Raw genomic sequence first — 15,409 nt, 5'->3', positions numbered from 1 at the left:
TTTGATTTGTATTTGAAAATAAGGGGGAAGGAGCTCATCATGTCACACAGCCCATCTGCAAGCTCTCGCTAAAATCGCTATGTTTCTAACTTATACAATTTGCCTTCTTTCTCATGTGGAATAGCAAAATCCCTCAGCAGATTCTTCTCCTGTCAGGCAGTCCCCGAATGCGTGTTGAATCAAATCAGTGTGGCTTCAAGTTGCATGTAATGCATTTTTCCTCCCATGACATGAAATGCAGAGTAAGATCGCGCAGAACGTTTCCACGCACTCTCTCACTGACACAAACACACCAACAAACTAAACATTCTTCACCCTCCAAAGGCAGTTGTTGAAATTTGAAATTTGAAATCCGGGACAGACAGCACATTCCTTTTAAACAGTTAGATAATAATCCGATACTGATAGCACACCATTTTGGAGAGACAGAGAATGACCACGGGCAGACCAGCACATCACCTTAAAAGGGATACAGAAACACAATGAACAAAAACAAAGCATTCTGTAAAACTCAGCAGGCCGTGACCATCTGTGGATGAATTTCCAGGGCTCACGTTCAGTCAGATGATCATTCCGATATTTTAAGAAAAATGTAATGTTTACAGATTTTTCCACGAAAATAGCGCCTGGAAATAAATAGGCAGCGAGGAAGGACAAAAGGGAATGCCTGTGATACAGTGGAGCGCAGGAGTGAGTGAATAATAAATGGCACAATGCGAAAAGGCAAAGTGGGTGGTAAGCGGGCAATAAAGTAACAAAGGATGGACCAGAGGAGGTGTTAGTTTGAACAGCAGAACCATTAGCAGACAATGGGAGCGGTGCTTATGATCCGATACGTTGAACCGAATGTTGAGGCCAGAACACTATAACATGCCTGGAATGTAGGGTTTGAACGCCTTTTAATCAGACCAGGCAGCTTGGGTACCCCGGATTGATTTCCTGCACGGTTTAAATTCGGCAGCCAAGGGACTAAATCCAAAGCCAGCTTCTCACATCTATTCAGCGCCAGAGAAACAGGACGCACTCATATTCAGGGCAGAGTGTGTTTCACGTTGAATTTGAGATTGACGTTGAATGTATGCTTATTCCTATGGAGGTGAGTTCATGCATGCAGAAAGGAAGATACACTGATGAATTATTTGCCGGAATCAAACCGGCGTTTTGGTTGTCCAATGAGACGCAGAGCCGAGAACATCTGAGAGACATGAACTTTAATCAGTTCGGTGAGTTTCACTTTGCTCCTGGGACTCTCCAGGATTTTTGGACGCTGTGTGAACAAAGGAGTGCAATCACTCGTTTTAATTTGAAACATGTCAGTTTTCTCACATGTCGAACGACTGAGAAGTCGTTTTTTGACTAAAATTAGGCAGGGCTCGTCCGGGATTTGAACCCGGGACCTCTCGCATTTCAATTATTATAATCCCAAAGCGAGAATCATACCCCTAGACCAACGAGCCGCCGACAGTGATGAACGTAGCTCTCAGTTTCTGACGTTAGTTTGCTATTCGGCCCATCGTGCCTGTGCTGACTATCAGAGACAGATCTCATGAGTCCCCCTCTCCATCGTCCAGCTAATGTTTTCCCTTTGATGAAGTGATTATTTTTTGTGACATTACTTCACCAACGAGCTACATCCTTTTCAGTAAAAGGTGAATTTGGCAATGAGGATAAATGTGATTGAATAAAAAAACTAAGTGAAAATGTTTAACACAATAACGACGAAGCTGGGGGCACACTGGATCAGCAGTCCATTGCCTCAACCTGTCAGTCACCTTGTCTACTATTTACTGCAAAGTCAGACATCCATCCCTACTTTTTGCATTCAAACAGAAATAATGTGCACGAAAGTCGACTTCACCGCTTGTTTTGCCCGTGCAACCAGATTGACAGTGATGGAAATGTGCCATTAGCTTCTTAAAGCACAAAGCCTTCCTTTACTTCAGGTGAGTGACTGTCCGAGATGGTTGGTTTTGAGGCAGAATCAAAACAAAGAATATAAACTTTCACGCGGCGCGATAGCTGACCGCTGAAGGACAAAACCTGCAATCTTCTGATAAGATCACAGTTACAATCGAAGTCAGACACCTTATCCTTTAGGCCACGCGGCCGCTATCGTCGGTACATAATTTGTTGTTTTTTATATTGAGAGCAAATTTGGGACAAGGGTTACATCAAGGAGTGGATATCGGAAAACATAGGCAAATTTTGAGTAATGAACAGATGCGCTGCGATATGTATATCAACGGACACAGGCTTAGTCAATGAAGCTTGAAACACAAAAGTTTAACAATTCGGTTCTCACAGCTGATAATCACACACGTTTTAAAATGTACAGGATGATCCGGTTAATGAGAAAATACGTTTTAAAGGGGCAATTGATGAACCGGAACTGACAACTATCCCGTTGAAACAGACACCGAATGATCCTGGACAGGAAGCACATCCCTCTTACACAGCTGTAGAATTGCTCTTCACGGACAGCAGTTCCCTTTCAGAAGAATAAAGTGGGATTTCTATCATTCCTGAATGCAATTGTGTTGTACGTGATTGATCGCGGTTCTCATGAGGACGCGGGACTGGGACGGTTGTTGTAGCCACAGGTGATAGACAAGCAGGATAGAGGGAGGGAAATAAAACCAACACAGACAAACAGACAATTTAAAACATATATATATTTATCATAATAAGAAAATAAATAAATTTACAACTTTATTGCAAAAAATTGAATATGATTTGATTGAATTAAATAAATAATTGTTTCTTAATCTAGATATTTTTGATTGAACGAAGTCTGTGCGACTGCATGAAATCCACTGGAAATCAGGGTGTGCATCAGTAAATACACAAACACATTAAGCCCATGGTGTAAGACAAACAACGAGGGAAGATGTGGGCAACAAAGGCCATCTTTTAAAGTCGCGAGTGCTTTTCTGCAGGATCAGACAGAAGCTGCGTGTGCTGTGAAAGAGGTCAAATGTAATAGAGCCAATGCAGGCAGAACAGAAAAGCACATTTATTGTGAAAGTTAAAAAGTAGGCAATGTATGTAAATATATGCATATATAAATATTGATACATATATTTATATAAACAAAGTCAGTCAGTCAGTCATGTCTTGTCTTGTCTTGTCTTGATTTGATTTGAATTTGAAATTAAGGGGGATGGATCTCATCATGTCACACAGCCCATCCGCAAGCTCTCGCTAAAATCGCTATGTTTCTAACTTATATAATTTGCCTTCTTTCACATGTGGAATAGCAAAATCCCACAGCAGATTCTTCTCCTGTCAGGCAGTCCCCGAATGCGTGTTGAATCAAATCAGTGTGGCTTCAAGTTGCATGTAATGCATTTTTACTCCCATGACATGAAATGCACAGTAAGATCGCGCAGAACGTTTCCATCCACTCTGTTACTGACACAAACACACCAACAAACTAAACATTCTGCACCCTCCAAAGGCAGTTTTTGTAATTTGAAATTTGAAATCCGGGACAGACAGCACATTCCTTTTAAACAGATAGATAATAATCTGATACTGAGAGCACACCATTTTGGAGAGACAGAGAATGACCCCGGGCAAACCAGCACATCACCTTAAAAGGGATACAGAAACACAATGAACAAAAACAAAGCATTCTGTAAAACTCAGCAGGCCGTGAACATTCTGTGGATGCATTCCCCGGGCTCACGTTCAGTCAGAGGATCATTCCGATATTTTAAGAAAAATGTAAAGTTTACAGATTTTTCCACGAAAATAGCGCCTGGAAAAAAATATGCAGCGAGGAAGGACAAAAGGGAATGCCTGTGATACAGCGGAGCGTAGGAGTGATTGAATAATAAATGGCACAATGCGAAAAGGCAAAGTGGGTGGTAAGCGGGCAATAAAGTAACAAATGATGCACCAGAGGAGGTGTTAGTGTGAACATGGAACCATTAGCAGACAATGGGAGTGGTGCTTATGATCCGATACGTTGAACCGAATGTTGAGGCCAGAACACTATAACATGCCTGGAATGTAGGTTTTGAACGCCTTTTAATCAGACCAGGCAGCTTGGCCACCCCGGATTGATTTCCTGCACGGTTTAAATTCGACAGCCAAGGGACTAAATCCAAAGCCTGCTTCTCACTTCTTTTCAGCGCGAGAGAAACAGGACGCACTCATATTCAGGGCAGAGTCTGTTTCACGTTGAATTTGAGATTGACGTTGAATGTATGCTTATCCCTATGGTGGTGAGCTCATGCGTGCAGAAAGGAAGATACACTGATCAAGTATTTGCCGGAATCAAACCGGGGTTTAGGTTGTCCAATGAGACGCAGAGCCGAGTACATCTGAGAGACATGAACTTTAATCAGTTCGGTGAGTTTCACTTTGCTCCTGGGACTCTCCAGGATTTTTGGACGCTGTGTGAACAAAGGAGTGCAATCACACGTTTTAATTTGAAACATGTCAGTTTTCTCACATGTCGAACGGCTGAGAAGTCGTTTTTTGACTAAAAGTTGGCAGGGGTCGTCTGGGATTTGAACCCGGGACCTCTCGCATTTCAATTATTATAATCCCAAAGCGTCAATCATACCCCTAGACCAACGAGCCGCCGACAGTGAGAAATGTAGCTCTCAGTTTCTGACGTTAGTTTGCTATTCGGCCCATCGTGCCTGTGCTGACTCTCAGAGACCGATCTCATGAGTCCCCCTCTCCATCGTCCAGCTAATGTTTTCCCTTTGATGAAGTGATTATTTTTTGTGACATTACTTCACCAACGAGCTGCATCCTTTTCAGTAAAAGGTGAATTTGGCAATGAGGATAAATGTGATTGAATACAAAAACTATGTGAAAATGTTTGACACAATAACGACGAAGCTGGGGGCATACTGGATCAGCAGTCCATTGCCTCAACCTGTCAGTCACCTTGTCTACTATTTACTGCAAAGTCAGACATCCATCCCTACTTTTTGCATTCAAACAGAAATAATGTGCACGAAAGTCGACTTCACCGCTTGTTTTGCCCGTGCAACCAGATCGACAGTGATGGAAATGTGCCATTAGCTTCTTAAAGCACACAGCCTTCCTTTACTTCAGGTGAGTGACTGTCCGAGATGGTTGGTTTTGAGGCAGAATCAAAACAAAAAATATAAACTTTCACGCGGCGCGATAGCTGACCGCTGAAGGACAAAACCTGCAATCTTCTGATAAGATCACAGTTACAATCGAAGTCAGACACCTTATCCTTTAGGCCACGCGGCCGCTATCGTCGGTACATAATTTGTTGTTTTTTATATTGAGAGCAAATTTGCGCCAAGGGTCACATCAAGGAGTGGATATCGGAAAACATAGGCATATTTTGAGTAATGAACAGATGCGCTGCGATATGTATGTAAACGGACACAGGCCAAGTCAATGTAGCTTGAAACACAAAAGTTTAACAATTCGGTTCTCACAGCTGATAATCACACTCGTTTTTAAATGTACAGGATGATCCGGATAATGAGAAAATACGTTTTAAAGGGGCAATTGATGAACCGGAACTGACAACTATCCCGTTGAAACAGACACCGAATGATCCTGGACCAGAAGCACATCCCTCTTACACAGCTGTAGAATTGCACTTTACGGACAGCAGTTCCCTTTCAGAAGAATAAAGTGGGATTTCTATCATTCCTGAATGCAATTGTGTTGTGCGTGATTGATCGCGGTTCTCATGAGCACGCGGGACTGGGACGGTTGTTGTCGCCACAGGTGATAGACAAGCAGGATAGAGGGAGGGAAATAAAACCAACACAGACAAACAGACAATTTAAAACATATATATATTTATCATAATAAGAAAATAAATAAATTTACAACTTTATTGCAAAAAATTGAATATGATTTGATTGAATTAAATAAATAATTGTTTCTTAATCTAGATATTTTTGATTGAACGAAGTCTGTGCGACTGCATGAAATCCACTGGAAATCAGGGTGTGCAGTCAGTAAATACCCAAACACATTAAGCCCATGGTGTAAGACAAACAACGAGGGAAGATGTGGGCAACAAAGGCCATCTTTTAAAGTCGCGAGTGCTTTTCTGCAGGATCAGACAGAAGCTGCGTGTGCTGTGAAAGAGGTCAAATGTAATAGAGCCAATGCAGGCAGAGCAGAAAAGCACATTTATTGTGAAAGTTAAAAAGTAGGGAATGTATGTAAATATATGCATATATAAATATTGATACATATATTTATATAAACAAAGTCAGTCAGTCAGTCATGTCTTGTCTTGTCTTGATTTGATTTTTATTTGAAAATAAGGGGGAAGGAGCTCATCATGTCACACAGCCCATCCGCAAGCTCTCGATAAAATCGCTATGTTTATAACTTATATAATTTGCCTTCTTTCACATGTGGAATAGCAAAATCCCACAGCAGATTCTTCTCCTGTCAGGCAGTCCCCGAATGCGTGTTGAATCAAATCAGTGTGGCTTCAAGTTGCATTTAATGCATTTTTCCTCCCATGACATGAAATGCACAGTAAGATCGCGCAGAACGTTTCCACGCACTCTCTCACTGACACAAACACACCAACAAACTAAACATTCTTCACCCTCCAAAGGCAGTTGTTGAAATTTGAAATTTGAAATCCGGGACAGACAGCACATTCCTTTTAAACAGATAGATAATAATCCGATACTGATAGCACACCATTTTGGAGAGACAGAGAATGACCCCGGGCAGACCAGCACATCACCTTAAAAGGGATACAGAAACACAATGAACAAAAACAAAGCATTCTGTAAAACTCAGCAGGCCGTGAACATTCTGTGGATGAATTTCCAGGGCTCACGTTCAGTCAGATGATCATTCCGATATTTTAAGAAAAATGTAATGTTTACAGATTTTTCCACGAAAATAGCGCCTGGAAATAAATAGGCACCGAGGAAGGACAAAAAGGAATGCCTGTGATACAGTGGAGCGCAGGAGTGAGTGAATAATAAATGGCACAATGCGAAAAGGCAAAGTGGGTGGTAAGCGGGCAATAAAGTAACAAAAGATGGACCAGAGGAGGTGTTAGTTTGAACAGCAGAACCATTAGCAGACAATGGGAGCAGTGCTTATGATCCAATACGTTGAACCGAATGTTGAGGCCAGAACACATTAACATGCCTGGAATGTAGGTTTTGAACGCCTTTTAATCAGACCAGGCAGCTTGGCCACCCCGGATTGATTTCCTGCACGGTTTAAATTCGACAGCCAAGGGACTAAATCCAAAGCCTGCTTCTCACATCTTTTCAGCGCGAGAGAAACAGGACGCAATCATATTCAGGGCAGAGTCTGTTTCACGTTGAATTTGAGATTGACGTTGAATGTATGCTTATCCCTATGGCGGTGAGCTCATGCGTGCAGAAAGGAAGATACTCTGATCAAGTATTTGCCGGAATCAAACCGGGGTTTAGGTTGTCCAATGAGACGCAGAGCCGAGTACATCTGAGAAACATGAACTTGAATCAATTCGGTGAGTTTCACTTTGCTCCTGGGACTCTCCAGGATTTTGGGACGCTGTGTGAACAAAGGAGTGCAATCACACGTTTTAATTTGAAACATGTCAGTTTTCTCACATGTCGAACGGCTGAGAAGTCGTTTTTTGACTAAAAGTTGGCAGGGCTCGTCCGGGATTTGAACCCGGGACCTCTCGCATTTCAATTATTATAATCCCAAAGCGAGAATCATACCCCTAGACCAAAGAGCCACCGGCAGTGAGAAACGTAGCTCTCAGTTTGAGACGTTAGTTTGCTATTCGGCCCATCGTGCCTGTGCTGACTGTCAGAGACAGATCTCATGAGTCCCCCTCTCCATCGTCCAGCTAATGTTTTCCCTTTGATGAAGTGATTATTTTTTGTGACATTACTTCACCAACGAGCTGCATCCTTTTCAGTAAAAGGTGAATTTGGCAATGAGGATAAATGTGATTGAATAAAAAAACTATGTGAAAATGTTTAACACAATAACGACGAAGCTGGGGGCATACTGGATCAGCAGTCCATTGCCTCAACCTGTCAGTCACCTTGTCTACTATTTACTGCAAAGTCAGACATCCATCCCTACTTTTTGCATTCAAACAGAAATAATGTGCACGAAAGTCGACTTCACCGCTTGTTTTGCCCGTGCAACCAGATTGACAGTGATGGAAATGTGCCATTAGCTTCTTAAAGCACAAAGCCTTCCTTTACTTCAGGTGAGTGACTGTCCGAGATGGTTGGTTTTGAGGCAGAATCAAAACAAAGAATATAAACTTTCACGCGGCGCGATAGCTGACCGCTGAAGGACAAAACCTGCAATCTTCTGATAAGATCACAGTTACAATCGAAGTCAGACACCTTATCCTTTAGGCCACGCGGCCGCTATCGTCGGTACATAATTTGTTGTTTTTTATATTGAGAGCAAATTTGGGACAAGGGTTACATCAAGGAGTGGATATCGGAAAACATAGGCAAATTTTGAGTAATGAACAGATGCGCTGCGATATGTATATCAACGGACACAGGCTTAGTCAATGAAGCTTGAAACACAAAAGTTTAACAATTCGGTTCTCACAGCTGATAATCACACACGTTTTAAAATGTACAGGATGATCCGGTTAATGAGAAAATACGTTTTAAAGGGGCAATTGATGAACCGGAACTGACAACTATCCCGTTGAAACAGACACCGAATGATCCTGGACAGGAAGCACATCCCTCTTACACAGCTGTAGAATTGCTCTTCACGGACAGCAGTTCCCTTTCAGAAGAATAAAGTGGGATTTCTATCATTCCTGAATGCAATTGTGTTGTACGTGATTGATCGCGGTTCTCATGAGGACGCGGGACTGGGACGGTTGTTGTAGCCACAGGTGATAGACAAGCAGGATAGAGGGAGGGAAATAAAACCAACACAGACAAACAGACAATTTAAAACATATATATATTTATCATAATAAGAAAATAAATAAATTTACAACTTTATTGCAAAAAATTGAATATGATTTGATTGAATTAAATAAATAATTGTTTCTTAATCTAGATATTTTTGATTGAACGAAGTCTGTGCGACTGCATGAAATCCACTGGAAATCAGGGTGTGCATCAGTAAATACCCAAACACATTAAGCCCATGGTGTAAGACAAACAACGAGGGAAGATGTGGGCAACAAAGGCCATCTTTTAAAGTCGCGAGTGCTTTTCTGCAGGATCAGACAGAAGCTGCGTGTGCTGTGAAAGAGGTCAAATGTAATAGAGCCAATGCAGGCAGAACAGAAAAGCACATTTATTGTGAAAGTTAAAAAGTAGGCAATGTATGTAAATATATGCATATATAAATATTGATACATATATTTATATAAACAAAGTCAGTCAGTCAGTCATGTCTTGTCTTGTCTTGTCTTGATTTGATTTGAATTTGAAATTAAGGGGGATGGATCTCATCATGTCACACAGCCCATCCGCAAGCTCTCGCTAAAATCGCTATGTTTCTAACTTATATAATTTGCCTTCTTTCACATGTGGAATAGCAAAATCCCACAGCAGATTCTTCTCCTGTCAGGCAGTCCCCGAATGCGTGTTGAATCAAATCAGTGTGGCTTCAAGTTGCATGTAATGCATTTTTACTCCCATGACATGAAATGCACAGTAAGATCGCGCAGAACGTTTCCATCCACTCTGTTACTGACACAAACACACCAACAAACTAAACATTCTGCACCCTCCAAAGGCAGTTTTTGTAATTTGAAATTTGAAATCCGGGACAGACAGCACATTCCTTTTAAACAGATAGATAATAATCTGATACTGAGAGCACACCATTTTGGAGAGACAGAGAATGACCCCGGGCAAACCAGCACATCACCTTAAAAGGGATACAGAAACACAATGAACAAAAACAAAGCATTCTGTAAAACTCAGCAGGCCGTGAACATTCTGTGGATGCATTCCCCGGGCTCACGTTCAGTCAGAGGATCATTCCGATATTTTAAGAAAAATGTAAAGTTTACAGATTTTTCCACGAAAATAGCGCCTGGAAAAAAATATGCAGCGAGGAAGGACAAAAGGGAATGCCTGTGATACAGCGGAGCGTAGGAGTGATTGAATAATAAATGGCACAATGCGAAAAGGCAAAGTGGGTGGTAAGCGGGCAATAAAGTAACAAATGATGCACCAGAGGAGGTGTTAGTGTGAACATGGAACCATTAGCAGACAATGGGAGTGGTGCTTATGATCCGATACGTTGAACCGAATGTTGAGGCCAGAACACTATAACATGCCTGGAATGTAGGTTTTGAACGCCTTTTAATCAGACCAGGCAGCTTGGCCACCCCGGATTGATTTCCTGCACGGTTTAAATTCGACAGCCAAGGGACTAAATCCAAAGCCTGCTTCTCACTTCTTTTCAGCGCGAGAGAAACAGGACGCACTCATATTCAGGGCAGAGTCTGTTTCACGTTGAATTTGAGATTGACGTTGAATGTATGCTTATCCCTATGGTGGTGAGCTCATGCGTGCAGAAAGGAAGATACACTGATCAAGTATTTGCCGGAATCAAACCGGGGTTTAGGTTGTCCAATGAGACGCAGAGCCGAGTACATCTGAGAGACATGAACTTTAATCAGTTCGGTGAGTTTCACTTTGCTCCTGGGACTCTCCAGGATTTTTGGACGCTGTGTGAACAAAGGAGTGCAATCACACGTTTTAATTTGAAACATGTCAGTTTTCTCACATGTCGAACGGCTGAGAAGTCGTTTTTTGACTAAAAGTTGGCAGGGGTCGTCTGGGATTTGAACCCGGGACCTCTCGCATTTCAATTATTATAATCCCAAAGCGTCAATCATACCCCTAGACCAACGAGCCGCCGACAGTGAGAAATGTAGCTCTCAGTTTCTGACGTTAGTTTGCTATTCGGCCCATCGTGCCTGTGCTGACTCTCAGAGACCGATCTCATGAGTCCCCCTCTCCATCGTCCAGCTAATGTTTTCCCTTTGATGAAGTGATTATTTTTTGTGACATTACTTCACCAACGAGCTGCATCCTTTTCAGTAAAAGGTGAATTTGGCAATGAGGATAAATGTGATTGAATACAAAAACTATGTGAAAATGTTTGACACAATAACGACGAAGCTGGGGGCATACTGGATCAGCAGTCCATTGCCTCAACCTGTCAGTCACCTTGTCTACTATTTACTGCAAAGTCAGACATCCATCCCTACTTTTTGCATTCAAACAGAAATAATGTGCACGAAAGTCGACTTCACCGCTTGTTTTGCCCGTGCAACCAGATCGACAGTGATGGAAATGTGCCATTAGCTTCTTAAAGCACACAGCCTTCCTTTACTTCAGGTGAGTGACTGTCCGAGATGGTTGGTTTTGAGGCAGAATCAAAACAAAAAATATAAACTTTCACGCGGCGCGATAGCTGACCGCTGAAGGACAAAACCTGCAATCTTCTGATAAGATCACAGTTACAATCGAAGTCAGACACCTTATCCTTTAGGCCACGCGGCCGCTATCGTCGGTACATAATTTGTTGTTTTTTATATTGAGAGCAAATTTGCGCCAAGGGTCACATCAAGGAGTGGATATCGGAAAACATAGGCATATTTTGAGTAATGAACAGATGCGCTGCGATATGTATGTAAACGGACACAGGCCAAGTCAATGTAGCTTGAAACACAAAAGTTTAACAATTCGGTTCTCACAGCTGATAATCACACTCGTTTTTAAATGTACAGGATGATCCGGATAATGAGAAAATACGTTTTAAAGGGGCAATTGATGAACCGGAACTGACAACTATCCCGTTGAAACAGACACCGAATGATCCTGGACCAGAAGCACATCCCTCTTACACAGCTGTAGAATTGCACTTTACGGACAGCAGTTCCCTTTCAGAAGAATAAAGTGGGATTTCTATCATTCCTGAATGCAATTGTGTTGTGCGTGATTGATCGCGGTTCTCATGAGCACGCGGGACTGGGACGGTTGTTGTCGCCACAGGTGATAGACAAGCAGGATAGAGGGAGGGAAATAAAACCAACACAGACAAACAGACAATTTAAAACATATATATATTTATCATAATAAGAAAATAAATAAATTTACAACTTTATTGCAAAAAATTGAATATGATTTGATTGAATTAAATAAATAATTGTTTCTTAATCTAGATATTTTTGATTGAACGAAGTCTGTGCGACTGCATGAAATCCACTGGAAATCAGGGTGTGCAGTCAGTAAATACCCAAACACATTAAGCCCATGGTGTAAGACAAACAACGAGGGAAGATGTGGGCAACAAAGGCCATCTTTTAAAGTCGCGAGTGCTTTTCTGCAGGATCAGACAGAAGCTGCGTGTGCTGTGAAAGAGGTCAAATGTAATAGAGCCAATGCAGGCAGAGCAGAAAAGCACATTTATTGTGAAAGTTAAAAAGTAGGGAATGTATGTAAATATATGCATATATAAATATTGATACATATATTTATATAAACAAAGTCAGTCAGTCAGTCATGTCTTGTCTTGTCTTGATTTGATTTTTATTTGAAAATAAGGGGGAAGGAGCTCATCATGTCACACAGCCCATCCGCAAGCTCTCGATAAAATCGCTATGTTTATAACTTATATAATTTGCCTTCTTTCACATGTGGAATAGCAAAATCCCACAGCAGATTCTTCTCCTGTCAGGCAGTCCCCGAATGCGTGTTGAATCAAATCAGTGTGGCTTCAAGTTGCATTTAATGCATTTTTCCTCCCATGACATGAAATGCACAGTAAGATCGCGCAGAACGTTTCCACGCACTCTCTCACTGACACAAACACACCAACAAACTAAACATTCTTCACCCTCCAAAGGCAGTTGTTGAAATTTGAAATTTGAAATCCGGGACAGACAGCACATTCCTTTTAAACAGATAGATAATAATCCGATACTGATAGCACACCATTTTGGAGAGACAGAGAATGACCCCGGGCAGACCAGCACATCACCTTAAAAGGGATACAGAAACACAATGAACAAAAACAAAGCATTCTGTAAAACTCAGCAGGCCGTGAACATTCTGTGGATGAATTTCCAGGGCTCACGTTCAGTCAGATGATCATTCCGATATTTTAAGAAAAATGTAATGTTTACAGATTTTTCCACGAAAATAGCGCCTGGAAATAAATAGGCACCGAGGAAGGACAAAAAGGAATGCCTGTGATACAGTGGAGCGCAGGAGTGAGTGAATAATAAATGGCACAATGCGAAAAGGCAAAGTGGGTGGTAAGCGGGCAATAAAGTAACAAAAGATGGACCAGAGGAGGTGTTAGTTTGAACAGCAGAACCATTAGCAGACAATGGGAGCAGTGCTTATGATCCAATACGTTGAACCGAATGTTGAGGCCAGAACACATTAACATGCCTGGAATGTAGGTTTTGAACGCCTTTTAATCAGACCAGGCAGCTTGGCCACCCCGGATTGATTTCCTGCACGGTTTAAATTCGACAGCCAAGGGACTAAATCCAAAGCCTGCTTCTCACATCTTTTCAGCGCGAGAGAAACAGGACGCAATCATATTCAGGGCAGAGTCTGTTTCACGTTGAATTTGAGATTGACGTTGAATGTATGCTTATCCCTATGGCGGTGAGCTCATGCGTGCAGAAAGGAAGATACTCTGATCAAGTATTTGCCGGAATCAAACCGGGGTTTAGGTTGTCCAATGAGACGCAGAGCCGAGTACATCTGAGAAACATGAACTTGAATCAATTCGGTGAGTTTCACTTTGCTCCTGGGACTCTCCAGGATTTTGGGACGCTGTGTGAACAAAGGAGTGCAATCACACGTTTTAATTTGAAACATGTCAGTTTTCTCACATGTCGAACGGCTGAGAAGTCGTTTTTTGACTAAAAGTTGGCAGGGCTCGTCCGGGATTTGAACCCGGGACCTCTCGCATTTCAATTATTATAATCCCAAAGCGAGAATCATACCCCTAGACCAAAGAGCCACCGGCAGTGAGAAATGTAGCTCTCAGTTTGAGACGTTAGTTTGCTATTCGGCCCATCGTGCCTGTGCTGACTGTCAGAGACAGATCTCATGAGTCCCCCTCTCCATCGTCCAGCTAATGTTTTCCCTTTGATGAAGTGATTATTTTTTGTGACATTACTTCACCAACGAGCTGCATCCTTTTCAGTAAAAGGTGAATTTGGCAATGAGGATAAATGTGATTGAATAAAAAAACTATGTGAAAATGTTTAACACAATAACGACGAAGCTGGGGGCATACTGGATCAGCAGTCCATTGCCTCAACCTGTCAGTCACCTTGTCTACTATTTACTGCAAAGTCAGACATCCATCCCTACTTTTTGCATTCAAACAGAAATAATGTGCACGAAAGTCGACTTCACCGCTTGTTTTGCTCGTGCAACCAGATCGACAGTGATGGAAATGTGCCATTAGCTTCTTAAAGGACACAGCCTTCCATTACATCAGGTGAGTGACTGTTCGAGATGGTTGGTTTTGAAGCAGAATCAAAACAAAGAATATAAAATATCACGCAGCGCGATAGCTGACCGCTGAAGGACTCGAACCTGCAATCTTCTGATAAGATCACAGTTACAATCGAAGTCAGACACCTTATCCTTTAGGCCACGCGGCCGCTATCGTCGGTACATAATTTGCTGTTTTTTATATTGAGAGCAAATTTGGGACAAGAGTTACATCAAGGAGTGGATATCGGAAAACATGAGCATATTTTGAGTAATGAACAGATGCGCTGCGATATGTATGTAAACGGACACAAGCAAAGTCAATGTAGCTTGAAACACAAAAGTTTAACAATTCGGTTCTCACAGCTGATAATCACACTCCTTTTTAAATGTACAGGATGATCCGGATAATGAGAAAATACGTTTTAAAGGGGCAATTGATGAACCGGAACTGACAACCATCCCGTTGAAACAGACACCGAATGATCCTGGACCAGAAGCACATCCCTCTTGCACAGCTGTAGAATTGCCCTTCACGGACAGCAGTTGCCTTTCAGAAGAATAAAGTGGGATTTCTATCATTCCTGAATGCAATTGTGTTGTGCGTGATTGAGCGCGGTTCTCATGAGCACGCGAGACTGGGACGGTTGTTGAAGCCACAGGTGATAGACAAGCAGGAAAGAGGGTGGGAAATAAAATCAACCCAGAGAAAAAAACAATTTAAAACATATATATAATTATCATAATGAGAAAATAAATAAATTTACAACTTTATTGCAAAAAATTTAATTTGATTTGATTGAAATAAATAAATAAATGATTCTTAATCTATATATTTTTGATTGAACGAAGTCTGTGCGACTGCATAAAATCCACTGGAAATCAGGGTGTGCAGTCAGTAAATACCCAAACACAGTAAGCCCATGGTGTAAGACAAGCCACGA

At 41.8% G+C, this 15,409-nt stretch overlaps 1 non-coding gene across 1 annotated transcript; it reads right to left on the bottom strand.

The window, feature by feature from the left end:
• Positions 1-1,369: 1,369 nt before the first annotated feature.
• On the bottom strand, positions 1,370-1,457 carry trnap-ugg (transfer RNA proline (anticodon UGG)). The gene is given in 2 exon segments: positions 1,370-1,405; positions 1,422-1,457. It is a non-coding gene; the product is annotated as a tRNA-Pro (tRNA).
• Positions 1,458-15,409: the final 13,952 nt, after the last annotated feature.

Source organism: Pristiophorus japonicus, unplaced genomic scaffold (genome assembly GCF_044704955.1).
Source record: "Pristiophorus japonicus isolate sPriJap1 unplaced genomic scaffold, sPriJap1.hap1 HAP1_SCAFFOLD_187, whole genome shotgun sequence".
Lineage (NCBI taxonomy): Eukaryota > Metazoa > Chordata > Chondrichthyes > Pristiophoridae > Pristiophorus > Pristiophorus japonicus.
The sequence above is the reverse complement of the archived record's forward strand: the minus strand, read 5'-3'. Positions and strand labels throughout refer to the sequence as shown.